The 14782-nt window shown below is 39.4% G+C and overlaps 1 long non-coding RNA gene across 1 annotated transcript in view; it reads right to left on the minus strand.

The window, feature by feature from the left end:
• Window positions 1-428: 428 nt before the first annotated feature.
• Window positions 429-14782, minus strand: part of LOC125166251 (uncharacterized) — a 130901-nt gene continuing 116547 nt past the window's right edge. Inside the window, exon 3 of the long non-coding RNA XR_007152412.1 lies at window positions 429-530. This is a non-coding gene — a long non-coding RNA (uncharacterized LOC125166251). The remainder of the gene's footprint in view (window positions 531-14782) is intronic.

Genomic DNA, 14782 nt, shown 5'->3' on the forward strand with positions numbered 1-14782 from the left:
GAAAGAATGAGCTAGAAACAATTGCAAGGGGTAATAAATAAATTACTCGTATGTTAATGACATGCCGAAGTGTTCCATTTTTATGTGAAAGCAAATAACTATGAAGTATCACCAACATAAACACTGATTAAAGGAGATGAAATGTCTTGAGATGAAATGTCATAACATTACACAGTGTCAGTTTGCGGTGTTCTCAAAATGTTAATGACCTCCAGCTTCAGCTGCTTCCATTACCAGGGATCTCAGGGGAGAGAAACCTAAGCTGCAGGGCTCCCAGGAGGAGCCCAGAACCTAGTCCCATCTCCTCGCTGTTAATAGATAAAACTTCATTGAAAATGATCCAGTGACACTTGGCCATAATTCAGAAGGGACTACATTTTTTAAAAAAGAATTTTTCTTTTATCAGAAAGGACTTGAGTTTATCTTACCGTTTCACTAATGTTGCAGACCTGATTCAGTCAGTCTTCAATACTCTTTGGAATAAGTTTTCTATTCTTCTCACAGTGACATTTCCCCAGCACCGGGAGCACCTGCAGGAAATTTAGGAAGTGAGAGTTCATCATTTTACAAACGAATTCTGCACCAAAAAAAAAAAAAAAAAAGGCGTGGGCCAGGCTGAATTTTAACTGTTTTACTAGGACTGATCCCAGAACCCTTCATGAAGTGTTATAGTCTCAGTGCCCCTCATGCCGTGCCCCTCATTTATTTTAATAAAAAATCATTAGTACCTTCGATGTCCACCATTATTTTTGCCTCAGAGCCAAACAAAATAGGTTATCACTCGGTAGTCACTTTATGGATGAATCATTCTCTCCCACCTATTCTACTGACCCGGTTCCTCTCACACAGCCAGGACACGTGCTTTCCATCTCCCTGGCGACACTTTGGAACAGGGGAACCCCAGTATACATGTATCTGTTGCCTTTGCGCTTCTGCAGTGTGTAAGTACATACCGATGGTTATGGCTGGTGCAATTTTGTCTGCCTTTGTTCAATGAATGCTTACTGAGTTTTTATTAAACACAAGCCCCCTCAGTTCCCTCTCTCAAAAAATGTCTAGTATCAGGAGAGACAGGAAGAACAATATGGGTCAGTATAAATAAGTGTCCTTCCCATGTCCAATTTGAGCGCTCAGTAAATAAAAGGAATAAGATAAGTCTTTCAGCTGGAGATATCAGAGAAGCTTCAGGAGAGTTACACAAAAGGGATTTTGTAAATTTTAACAGAATGGTGACTTTCTATCTGCCCTGAGTAGCCACTAGGTATATCTACATTTAACTTGATTTAGATTTATATTAAGTATACTGAAATAGGGACCAGCCTGGGTGTCTCCATCAGGTAAGTGTCCGACTCTTGATTTTGGATCAGGTGTGATCTCACAGTTCGTGAGATCGAGCCCCATGTTGAGCACCACACTGTCAGCGCAGAGCTTACTTGAGATTCTCTCTCTCCCTCTCTGCCTCCCCCCTTCCCACTCAAAATAAAGAAGGAAATCTTTAAAAAGGGTATACTGAGCTAAAATTTAAAATTCAATCACACTAGCCGCATTTTAAGTGTTCAATAACCACATGCGGCTAGTGGCAACCATATTGGACATTTCCAGCACTGCTATAAGCTGAAGAAATGGTATAGTTACACATGAGAAACTCCAGGTATTGTATAGGTGGCTAGAGATCAGGAAACACTCCACATTTGCTGCAACATAGGGTGGGGAAAAATAGTAGTGGAAGATAGGACTGGAAAAGGAGTTTGAAATCAAATTGGAGTGAGTCTTGAATATATTCATCTGAAATCAAAGCTTTTGTGAAGCAGAGAACTGAGATTTAGGGTTAATTTGGAAAGGTATAAGACGATGACCTGAAAAAGCAACTAGACAAGGAGTCCTCAGCCATGGCTGCACATTAGAATGCGGAGGAAATTCCTTACCCAAAACCCAGGCCACATCGCAGATGAATTAAATCAGAATCACTGGGTGTGAGACCCATCAATGGCTTTTAAATCTCCCCAAATGATTTCAATAGGCAGGTGTTTAGGGACAGCCACTGGTACTACGTGCATGACGTCATTTCTCCCACTTGTGCCATTAATACCCTCTTTCCTCTGATGAACTTCCCCTTAGACTTTATACCAAATGCTGTTAGAGTTGCCAATCACTATAAGCTGCTTCCCTGGTCACAAGATGTGGCCTAGGAACCAAACGTTGGCAAATCACAATAGGCTAGTATTGCTGGCTGTGGTGATCATCCCAGATTTAGACTACAATCCAAGTCAGGCAAATGAAAGCCTGTTCTGAGATTTGGCATACATATTCCTAGCGAGAAGGCTCTCTATTTAATGTAGGAAGCCACTAAACTGGGATGGCATTAGCTTAAAAATCTCTGTGAATGTGTTCCTCTCATTGCCACCAACCCAGCAGTGCAGGGTACAAAGCCATCCATGCAAGAAGATCACAAAATTCGCAGGTATAATCACAGTTGAAAGATTTGAGGGTGGGAGTGCCAGTAAAGGGAGACAAAGAAGATCTGGTGATGTATCTTGGGTTCCTGGTGGAATCCCTGGGGCCAGTTCCCCCTCTGGATTTCCCAGTCATAAGAATCAAGCAATGACCTACTACTCTGGTTTGTTTTCTTCCCGCTTAAATTTGAGATGGGTTTGAATCATCATGTTTAATGGTAAAAAATATAGAGATGTAGAATGTGGCTTTGCCAAACATACTTGACCATGTTAGAATACCTCTTAACAACTTATGGAACACTAACCTTTTTTTCCAAAGAGCTACAGAGGATAACTGAAGTGTGAGGGCTCTCTCTGAGTAGAATAACCATGGCAAACTCACTTGTAAACTAACAGCAAAATATTATAAGTGGACTTAAGCTAAGAGAACCAAAGAGCAAGAGGGAGAATGTGTGAGAGCGCTGTGGTACCTAAATGGTGGGTGGGTAGGGCGCCTCGGTGGTTTAATCAGCTAAGACTTGATTTCGGCTCAGGTCAAGGTCTCACGGTTCCTGAGTTCCAGCCGCATGTCAGGCTTCTTGCTAAGAGGTCAGAGAGCCTGCTTGGGATTCTCTTTCTTTCTCCCTCTCTCTCTGCTCCTCCCCTGCTCACTCTTTCACTCTCTCAAAACAAAGAAATAAACTTTATAAATAAATAAATAAATAAATAAATAAATAAATAAATAAATGAATACATAAATAAATAAAAAGGTGGGTGGGAAAGGGAAGTGAGTCCTAAGGAGGATTCCAGGGCAAAGTAGTGAAAGGGTACTGTCATCTCCTATATCTGACCACAAGTCCTTGAGTTGTATATGAACACACACTCAATCCGTGTTGGCTGCACAGAAAATTGTTCCACTTTAGATAGCTCCTTTCTTAGTAACTCCATGGAACATATATATTAAAACAAACCCAGGGCCATTGCCAATTCAAAGGGGCCACCTCTCCACATGATGGGGCCCATCCATCCTTGGCGAGAGGATGTTAGCCTGTGACCAGACCAAAGTGTGTACCTAAGCGTGAAGGGCTCAAAGGACCAACTTTTAGTCAAAGATTGGGAGCACAGACAAAAATTTCCATAGCGTATGCACACTCGTGCCTAGTTCACTATACCCAAAGACTCCCTTTTGAGTCTGTTTAATTGACCAGGATTAGAGATCACAGCCAGTTCTCGAACGAACTCTTTCCACCTAGAAAGCACAACCAATAACCTACACATCTCTTTTGCCCAGCCATCCCCAGGTATGGGTTAATAGGGGCTTGTTGTGTTCTGTGTTAATGAATCATGAGTGGAGGCCAGTGAAGCAGACAATGTATCAGAAGCAGGAAACATAATTGGTTGGATGAGCAAAGGAGACAGGCATTAGATCTGCTCACAGGAAGGGGAAATAAGGCTTTGATCAAAGAAGAAAATATCCGGTCATGTAGGCATCGTTTGAACTCTTGCAATCCTTCCACTGCTGGTATTTCCTATCATTTTTACTTGGGGACCCAACATTTACTTACACCACCTCAGGCATTTTATGTAACTTAGCTCAGGCAATTTTCAGATGCCAGTCTTCATAGGATGTGCTCTGTATTTTAAAGAAATTTTACACTTTATTTCCGTTGATAGCATTTGAAAATGTAGACTTCTGTGACATATGATGAAGAGAAATCTCTTCCCTGATGGGAGTTTGCTCAAGATGCCCCTTTAGAAGTCCTCTTCCCGTTCTAATAGTGAATGACTATATTTAAAAGATGTGTCAATGCAGAAAAAGTCTGAGAGATAAGATCTTGAAAGTCAAAAGCAGAGAATGGAGAGAATGTGAGAAATTTTGTTCTATCATTTCCATAATCAGGGGGAAAAAGCATTTTAGGCAAATCCCTTTGGATTTGCTAAATAAACAATATTTGTGGATAAGAAAATCACAAGACCGTTGGCATTTGAAGAATGCAGCCATCTCAGTATTCACTGTATCAGTCATACAATGACACTTGGTTTTCACCAAGCTTCACGGGGTCCAGATCACCTACAAAGATGAAGTGAAAGTTGTGTGTTCTGAACAGTAGTAACAGGCTACTTGATCATGAGAATCGCAAGCATTTTCCAAAATTGGACTGGTTTTGTCAGAGTCATAGGGATTTAGATACCCTCCTGGTGAAAAATATCTTCCCATTCCATCAATTTGTTTATTAGGGGGAAAAAGTACTGTACCCTAAACTGTGGACTTCAAACCTTCTTCTTAAAGTCAATAGATGTCTATATGAAATTTAAAGATCCCACAGGTTGGTAGGAGAAAATAGAGTCCTTTGAGTTTGCTTTCTACATCCCCTCCAAATCCTAGAGGTGCCAACGTGTAAATTTTACAAACCACCATCCCAAATTGTTTTCTTCATCGGCTGACAAGCAGGGCACCCCGAAGTTGTACAGCATAGCAGACCAGTCTGAATGGCCTGAGCCAGCAATTAATTTGTTAGAACCAGGACGTTTTTGTATCTTGCTGAGTCTCCTATAAAAATGCAAATGTTCCTGGGAGGAGAAGCATCTTAAGCAATCATGAGGGATTATTTTATCAACTCCATTTGCAGCTTGGAAGCAGAGCTGACAGCAAAGCCTTGTAGGATTGGGCACAGATAACGGAGGTAAAGGAACTGAAACAGACGTAACCAAGAAGAAACTTTACTTCCCGAGTACACTGAAGAGGCTAGCAATAGTTTTGAAATAAAGATTATTATACGGGGGCCTGGGTGGCTCAGTCGGTTCAGTGTCCAACTTTGGCTCAGGTCCTGATCTCACAGTTCACGGGTTTGAGCCCCGCGTCGGGCTCTGTGCTGACAACTTGGAGCCTGGAGCCTGCCTCAGATTCTGTGTCTCCCTCTCTCTCTACCCATTTCCCCACTCACACTCTTTCTCTCTGAAAAATAAATAAACAACAACAACAAAATTATAAAATGGCTAACATTTGAATGCATCTTGAGTGCCAGATATTCTTCCAAGTCTCACTTTACGTATGAGCTCATGTTGTGTATTCCTTTATTCCTTTATGTATTAACCACAGCCACCTGGTGAAAGTACTATTTTTTTAGGGTTTGTTTGTTTGTTTGTTTGTTTAGAGAGAATGAGCAAAGGAAGGGTAGAGAGAGAAGAAGAGAGAATCCCAAGCAGGCTGTGTCCTGTCAGTGTGGAGCCTGATGTGGGGCTTGAACCCACAAACCATGAGACCATGACCTGGGCCAAAACCAAGAGCCACACTTAACCAACTGAGCCACCCAAGCACTTCAAAAGTATGATTTTTATAAGGTTTTATACCCATATTACTGATAAGGAAACTGAGGCATAGAGGGGTTAAGGTCACACAACTAGTAAGGGGCACAGCCAAGATACAAATCTGTAAGGTTTGACTCTAGGGGTCTGTAATAACCTCCTGCAATGGTTCATCTTCCAGAGAAGAGGACAATTATTTCAGTTCTCCCCAGCACTTCCAAAGAGTAGCCTCTTTGACCTTTAACTTTCTAACCTCAATGATCTACTTGAGTTTGGTAGACGAGCCTAGAGGAAATAAAGATAAATTCCCAGTGAGCTACGTGCTTATTCTTTTTAATCATAGTTGACATACAACATTATATTAGTTTCAGGTATACAACAGGATTTGACAACTATGTACATTATGCTCTGCTCACCACAACAAGTGTAATTACCTTCTGTTACCATAGACAATAATTACATTATTGACTATAGTCTCTCTGCTGTACTTCTCATTCTTGCGGTTTATTTATTTTATAACTAGAAGCTTGTACCTCTTAAACCTCTTCATCTATTTTGCCCATTTCCCACACTCCTCTCTTCTGTCAATGATCTCCATTTTGATGAGTCTGTTTCTGTGTTTTTTGTTGTTCTTTTGTTTTGTTTTTAGATTCCATATATAAGTAAAATTGTATAGTATTTGTCTTTCCCTGTCTGACTTATTTCACTTAGCATATTGCCCTCTAGGTCCATCCATGTTGTCACAAATAGCAAGATTTCATTCTTTTTTTATGGCTGAGTAATAGTCCCGTGTGTTTGTGTGTGTGTGTGTGTGTGTGTGTGCATGTGTGTGCGTTCATGTGTGTGCATGCGTGTGTATACCCCATCTCTTCTTTTTCTATCAATGGACACAGGTTGCTTCCATATTTGGCTTTTATAAATAACGCTGCAACACATATAGGGGTGCACATATAGGGGTGCACATATAGTAGTGGAAATACTGGATCATATGGCATTTCTATTCCTAATTTTGTGAGGAAACTCTGTAGTGTTTCCCATAGTGGTTACACCAGCTTATATTTCTACCAACAGTGCATAAGGATTCCCTTTTCCCACATCCTTACCAACACTTACTTATTTTTTAATACTTGCTATTCTGACTCAAGTGAGATAATTTCTCATGAGGTTTTGATTTGCATTTATCTAATGATTAGTGATGTTGAGCACCTTTCATGTACCTGTTGGCCACTTTTTATGTCATCTTTGGAAAAAATATCGATTCAGATCCTTTGCTCATTTTTTAATTGGGTTGGGTTTTCTTTTTGCTATACAGTCATGTGAATTTCTTTCTTCTATTTATTTATTTATTTATTTGGATATTAACCTCTTATTGGATATGTGGAATGCAAATATTTTCTCCCACTCCATAAGTTTTCTTTTCATTTTGTTGACAGTTGCCTTTGAGGAGCAGACGCTTTTTATTTTGATGCAGTCCCACTTGTATTTTTTGTTTGTTTGTTTGTTTGGGGGGGCGGTTGTGGGTTTTTTGGTTATTGTTGTTTTGTTTTTTGTTTTGCTTTTGTTGCCATTTTGGTGTCAAATTCAAAAAAAATATTGCCAAAACCAATGTCAAGCAGCACACCCTCTATGTTTTCTCTTAGGAGTTTTATGGTTTTAGGTCTTATGTTCAAGTATTTAATCCACGTTGAGTTGATTTTGTGAGAGATTTAAGGTAAGGGTTCAGTGTCATTCTTTTGCATGACTATCCAGTTTTCCCGGCAGCATTTATTGAGGAGACTATCCTTTCCCCATTGTTGGCCTTTTTGTTAAAAATCAATTGACTATATATGTATGGATTTATTTCTGGGCTCTCTATTCTGTTCCATCAATCTATATGTCTGTTTTGAGGCCAACATCACACCATTTTAATTACCATAGCTTCGTAGTAGAGTTTGGAATCAGGAAGCATGATGCTTCCAGTTTTTCTTTTTTTTCCTTAAGATTGCTTTAGCTACTTTGGTTTTTGTGGTTCCATACATACTTTAGAGTTGTTGTTTTTTTTCTATTTCTGTGATAAATGCCATTGGAACTTTGTTGGGATAGCACTGAATCTGTGGACTGCTTTGGGTACTACGGACATTTTAACAATATAAGTTCTCCTGATTCATCAACATCTTTCCACTTATTTGTGGCCTCTTTAACTTATTTGATCAATGTCTTATTGTTTTCAGTGTATAGACAGATCTTTTACCTCCTTGGTTAAATTTAATTCTAAGTAACTTATTCTTTGTGATGCTAATTTAAATGATATTTTTTCTTAATTTCTCTTTCTCCTATTTTATTGGGTAAAGAGAAATGTAACTGATTTTTGTGTATTGTTTTTGTATCCTGTAACTGTACTGAAATGGTTTTTTAGTTCTAATATTTTTTGGTGGAGAAAATACTCAATATTTTAAAGATAATTCTCCCCAACTAATATTGATGCAATGCAATCCGATAAAACTCTCATCAAGCTTTCTTTTTCTTCTTTTGTTTTTTCAGAAATTGGCACTTTGACTATAAAATTCGTGTAGACCAGCCAAAACAATATGGGAAACAAATAAAGTAGTTGGAGAACATATTCCATTGATTTAAAGATTAACTGTACTATCTTAGTAATCAAAACAGCATGATGTGGCATAAAAAATAGACATGCAGGTCAATGGAACCAAATAGAGATTTTAGAAGTAAACTCACATTTATGTAGTCAATTGATTTCAACAAGGTGTCAAGGTAATTCGGTTGGGAAACAATAATCTTTTCAACAAATGGTGCTTGAACAATTGGACATCTAAGGTTAAAACAAAATAAATCTAGTCCACCTTTATCTCACACCTTATAAAAACTCTAACTACAAATGCATTATAGACCTACAAATGTAGAACTAATACTACAAAACTTCTGGGAGGAAACATAGAAGAAAATCTTTGTGACCTTGAATTAGGCCAAATTTCTTAAGTAAGACACAAAAAGCACAAAAAAATTGATAAATCAAATTTCATAAGAATGAAAGCATTTGCTCTTCAAAAGACTTTTAAGAAAATTAAAAGGTAATCCACAGGGTAGAACATAGATCTATTAAACGACTTGTATTCAGAATATATAAAAAATCCTCACAACCTAATAATAATCCATTTCTCAAATGAGTAATAGATTTGGATACAAAGCTCAACAAAGAAGATACACAGAAGGCAAATAAGCACAAGAAATGATCTTCAACGTGATTAACCATTACCACATGCAGACTGAAACCACAATGAGGTACGATACTCTCACTAGAATGGCTAAAATTACCACGTGTTTGTGGCGCCTGGGTGGCTCAGTTGGTTAAGCGTCCAACTTCAGCTCAGGTCATGATCTCACAGCTCGTGGGTTCGAGTCCCATGTCGGACTCTGTGCTGACAGCTCAGAGCCTGGAGCCTGCTTCAGATTCTGTGTCTCCCCCTCTCTCTGCCCCTCCCCCACTCATGCTCTGTCTCTGTCTCTGTCTCTCTCAAAAACAAATAAACATTCAAAAAAGTTTTAAATTAACAGGTGTTTGAAAGAAGGTAAACAACTGGAATCCCGATACATTGCATATAGAATACACTTTAGAAGACAATCTGGCTCCCCTCTTAACCTACCGAGCCACCCAGGAGCCCCCTGGCTCCCCTCTTAAAAAGACAAATATACACTGACTCTATGACCAAGCAATTTCTCCTCAATACATGTACTTAGAGAGAAGAAAGCATATTTCCACACAAAAATGTGTATGCAAATGTTCATAGTAGCTTCCTTCAAAGTAGTCCAATGGAAAGAATCCAAATACCTATCAACTGAAGCATATATAAACATGATTTTTTTCCTACAGTAGAGTACTACTTAGCAATAAAAAAGGAATATGCAACAATTGGATGAGTCAAAAGTAATGCATTAAGTAAAGCAAAGACTATGCACTCTATGAATTCATTTTTTATTAAATTCCAGAAAAAAGAAAATCACTCGTTGCCTGGGCCCAGAAGATTAGAGAAGGGAGTTGATTGCAAAAACACAGCTGGAAACTTTGGTGCGATAGAAATATCCTCCATAATAATGTTGGTGAGTTGTGCTACTGTGAAAAATTCTCAAAATTTATCATAATGCCCACAAACCTGAAGTTTATTGTAATGAATCAATAAAGCTGATCCAAAAATATAAGGAAAGATCTCTTTATCAAGGAGTTAACCTCTTTCAAGCAATAGGAAATAAGAGAGAAAATTAAATGTTTTTAATGAAAACAAAAGATGCTTATCAAAAACATTTTGTCTTGTATAATGGTATGTGTATTAGCAAGGGCTTCAGAGAAACAGAACCGATAGAATCTGTACATTTATATATGGGGGGAGAGAGATTTATTTTGAGGAATTGTCTCATGGGATTGTGGGGGCTAACAAGTTCAAAGTGCACACACAGGGCAGGCCAGCAGGCTGGAGGCCCAAGAATTGCAGTTCAAATCTGAAGCAGTCTGCTGGAAGTTCTCCCTCTTCTTCCAGAGAAGTTCGTCTTCAACTGATCGGATGACACCCACTCACATTATGGAGGGTAATATACTTTACTCCGAGTCTACTGATCTGAATGTTAAGCTCATCTAAGCAACACTTTTACAGAAACATCTAGAAGAATGGGTAGCCAAATATCTGAGTACCACGGCCTAGCCAGGTTGACACATCCCAGTATGCAATTTACAAAGTTCCCCCATATATGTTATATCATTTGTTCGTCAGACAGGACAAATAGAAGTTACAATTTCTACCATATATGGAGCAAGAAACTGAAAAATTCGAGAAGGTAAATGGCTCTCAATTTCTCCTGGCTGGAGAAAGGGGAGCTCAGGAACTCAGGGCAATCATCCTGTCTCCCAACTGCATGCTCTTTTGTCCTTAGTGCAGTAGAAAGAAATAGTAAAAGGGATTAAATATATCCTTTGTTCCTTATAAATTTTTCCCTGGCATTTCTCCAAGCCCAAGACATTTAAGGGTTATATAATTTTTCATGTTCACTTTTAGAGTTAGGTAAAATCGATAATATATTTTATAAAGACTTACTTCACTTTTATCCCCTGACAAGATGAAGTTAACAAACCAGCAAACCACTGATTAAATAGAGGCAGAAAGAAAATAACCCTTGAAAATGAAATTCCTACTTGCTTTCTCCTGCTATTTGTTTCAAACACAGTATTATCAAAGGGGTGGGAGGAAGTCAGGGACTCCACAAAAACCTGCCAACAGATGTAGGAAAGGAAAATATAAGACAAAGGAAAAACTTTACAAAGTGATACACTCTGGGTCTTCCAAACTAATTTATTTAATTGGCATTTTCCCTCACCAATTAACAAATAACATAAGACTTATTTAATAACTTTATCATTTTCTACATTTTCAATGTAAAGGGTCAAAGTAAACTTCTCCCCCTTCATTCATTTCTACATAATTTTAAATTCATGTTGGAGCTGCATAGAAAGAGTCCTTTATTTAAGCACCATTAGCATTTGCCTTTATGGGGAAAGATGGGAGAAATTCCTTAGGTGTTACCTTTTCCCTCCCACTAGCCAGCTGGCTGACCTTGGACAGAGCAAGCTCAGCACTTTGGGTCTCCATCTGTAAAGTCAGTTTACTATTGACTTCACATAAGTGTTGGGGGAAAGATGCATTAATAAGCACCTAAGCAACTGGAAAACTGGCATCAAAACATTGCTACCCAACCCAAGGCTCCTCAGCAAGGCTTTCCCATGGCTACAGCCCCCGTGCCCATCATCAGCTCGATCCTGATCGCTGTTTGCCTATCAGGCCGGTCTTTGTACGCCCACTTCAACAAGGGCTCCCAGACAAACAAGAGACACAGGGGACCAGCTGCCTTTCCACTCCTTCAGCAAGGCCTCATAAGGGATGATGACGTCTAAGAAACCTCACAAAGCAATAGCAAAATTGCTCACACGTAGACAAAGATTTCTACTTCCTGACATACACACAAAATAGGGACTGTTTTAAAGAACCTGCAGAAGAATCCATTCTATAGTAGAATATTGACAGCCCACTGGAAACGAGCACGAAGTGAAACGTTAACAATAACAATGATAATAACCAGTTACCTGTTATAGTGAATGCTCGTTCAAGGCCAGGAATGAACGTCGCTATTTAATTCTTACACAGACGCGGCAAGGTAGTTTCAATCATTCCTACTTTACAGATAAAAAATGGATGGGATCTAAAGAAGTTAGGGAATTTGCTGACAGCTAACAGAGTCAGGATTTGACCCCATGGGAAAGAGGAAGACCTTGTAAATGCATGCATCACTTAGCACCTAAGGGCAAATGGAACTTCTCAAAAAGGAGAATAATGGGAACAGGTTGTAGGGAAGAGGATGCGAGAGGTAGGGGAGCCTGACACCAACTTTTTCTTCCTGAAGCCATAAGCCCACGTGAAGGCATTAAGAGGAGAAGATTGAGGGGACGTGAGGTGGGGGTGGCGGTTTGGGGGGCATGTGCTCTGAGATGTAAGGGCACATACTCTTCCTTCGGGGCACCCCAGCGCTCCCCAAAAGACTCATATTTGACAAACAGCTTTTATTTTCTGCCATATTTTCCATCATCTACAATTCTTAGTAATATTATTAATAGGCACATCTTTTATGCAATGCTTTCTTTTGGAAATTGATTGGAAGCAGGCAGGTGGATGAGGCAGCAGGGGAAAACGCTAAGAAGAAAAGGTGGTGAGTGGGTGGATGGGGGTCACTGGAGAGAAAAAGAAATCAGAAATATATTCATACTTGTTTGGAAAAAGTGACTAAGTAAAATAAGTGTGATCATTTGAGGCAGCCAGTCAGTCTGACCTTTATAAAAAGAGCAGGATGATTCTACTTTTCTCCCACTCCAAGTCATTTTAAAGCAATCCATAAGGGCTCACTTCTACCAGAGAGTTGTGAGATGCTGTGGGAGAGTCGTTATCTACAAAAAAAAAGAGTTTCAGAGGGTCAGCATACACTTTTGTTAAAGGATAGGGGTGCTGGACCCCAAAGAAAACCCAGGAGGTTACTCTTGCTTGACTCATCATGAATATAGCATGTAGACGAGCTGGATGAAAATATCTTAAGAGAACACTTGATAGGAACAAAATGGTAAGCTGCTGCATCTTTTTCAATCATCTCAACATTTTATTTCCTGCCATACTCCAGGGCCGGGAGGTAGAGAGATGCCATAGTGGGCTAGACGGGGCAGGGGCCCCGAGTTAACCCCTTAGGAATGATCCAGACTGAGTGAAAAAAGGGCAGGCAATCTCATTTCTTCACTGAGTAAGAAGACTGTTTCCGGAAGCATAAGAAAAGATGAGCATTTATGAGGAAAAAAGAAGGAAAATGGAAACTCATGTGTATTCATCTAAAAAGGTTTTCAAGTCTGATGACAGGATTTTGTGATCTTCACTGCGCGCAAAGGCTTAAGAGGTGACGAAGCTCATTAATGCAGAAAGTCAAGGCTTCCCTAAAGGACCTTTATTAGTTTCCTAGGGCTGTTGTAACAAAGAACCACGAATGGAGTGGCTTAGAACAACAGAAATCTATTGTCTCACAATTCTGGAGGCCAGAAGTCTGAATCAAGGTGTTTGGCAGGGCCATGGTCCCTCTGAAGCTATAGGGAAGAATCCTTCCTTGCTTCCTCCTAAATGATGGAGAAAGCCATCAATCCTTAGAATTCCTTGCCTTGTAGCTGCCTCATTCCAGTCTCTGCCTCTGTTATCACATGGCATTCTCCCTGTATGTCTATGACATCACGTGTCACTTCCCTCTTCTTACAAGGACAGTCATATTGGATCAGGGGCCACCCTAATGACCTCATCTTAATTTGAGTACATCTGCAAAGAACTTATTTCCAGTTAAGGGCACAATTCATAGATATTACAGATTAAGACTTCAGCATATCTTTTTGGGGACTCTCAACTGCTCAGGTTCACACCTCTCGTTCACTCTCCAAGGAGAAAACTTCTGTGCTCTGTCTGCAGCTCCACACAGCAGGGGTACAGAGTGGGAGGTAAGTAGAGTTATTTAGGATGGCAAGGCTGGACAAAAGTCCAATAAGAGAGAGCAAAAGTTAGGCAGGTAAGAAGCAACAGACGAGACCAAGAAGTATTATCAATTTAGTGTTACTGAATAAAAAAAAGAAAGAGGAGTAAGCAGCAATGTCAAATTCCCAGTAAGGTTTAATGACATAAGGTCTGAACAACAGCAGAATGATGACTTTTCTTCGCATTCAGTGCTGAAGATTATAGCTGTAACACAAGTTTTAGAACATGTTCTATCAAGGCTGAAGTTTTTCCAATAAAATAAAGCCATGCATATATTCCTGAAAGGCACTCTACAAATTTTAAACTACATTATATTTTAGAATCATTGGGTCAGGAAAGAAAAATTACATAAGTAAAGACACGAAATGGTAAGATATTTGAAACCCTTTTTTCAAAGATACGTATTAACTAAAATTAGCCTAATACAAGTTGTCTCTACTTCCTCTCCAAACATATGTTGAAATACTTGGTAAATATAACACTTTTAAGACACAAAACTGGGAGCTCCTGGGTGGCTCAGTCAGTTAAGCATCTGACCCTAGTTCAGGTTATGATCTCACATTTAGTGAGTTCAAGCCCTGCATTGGCTCTCTGCTGTCAGCACAGACAGCTGTCTCCCCCTCTCTCTCTACCCTTTCCTGGATCATACTCTCTCTCTCTCTCTCTCTCTCTCTCTCTCTCTCTGTCTCTCTCTCTCTCAAGACTAATATATACAAATAACATAAAATACAAAACTAGTCTTAAAGGAAATAAAAAAATATACTAGGTTCACAAATGAAAGAATAAATGTATGAGTAATGCCTCTACCTCTGGAAAAAAAAGAACCCGTCAGATTGCCACATAAACCTTGGTAGCAAAAGGCTAGGTTTTTAACACTTATCCAGGAACATGAGGCCAGGAACTTAAAATAGCCATGTCTTCCATGAAAAGGGAACTAGAAGTGGCAAAGAAATC

The sequence above is a fragment of the Prionailurus viverrinus genome, chromosome B2 (genome assembly GCF_022837055.1).
Source record: "Prionailurus viverrinus isolate Anna chromosome B2, UM_Priviv_1.0, whole genome shotgun sequence".
Lineage (NCBI taxonomy): Eukaryota > Metazoa > Chordata > Mammalia > Carnivora > Felidae > Prionailurus > Prionailurus viverrinus.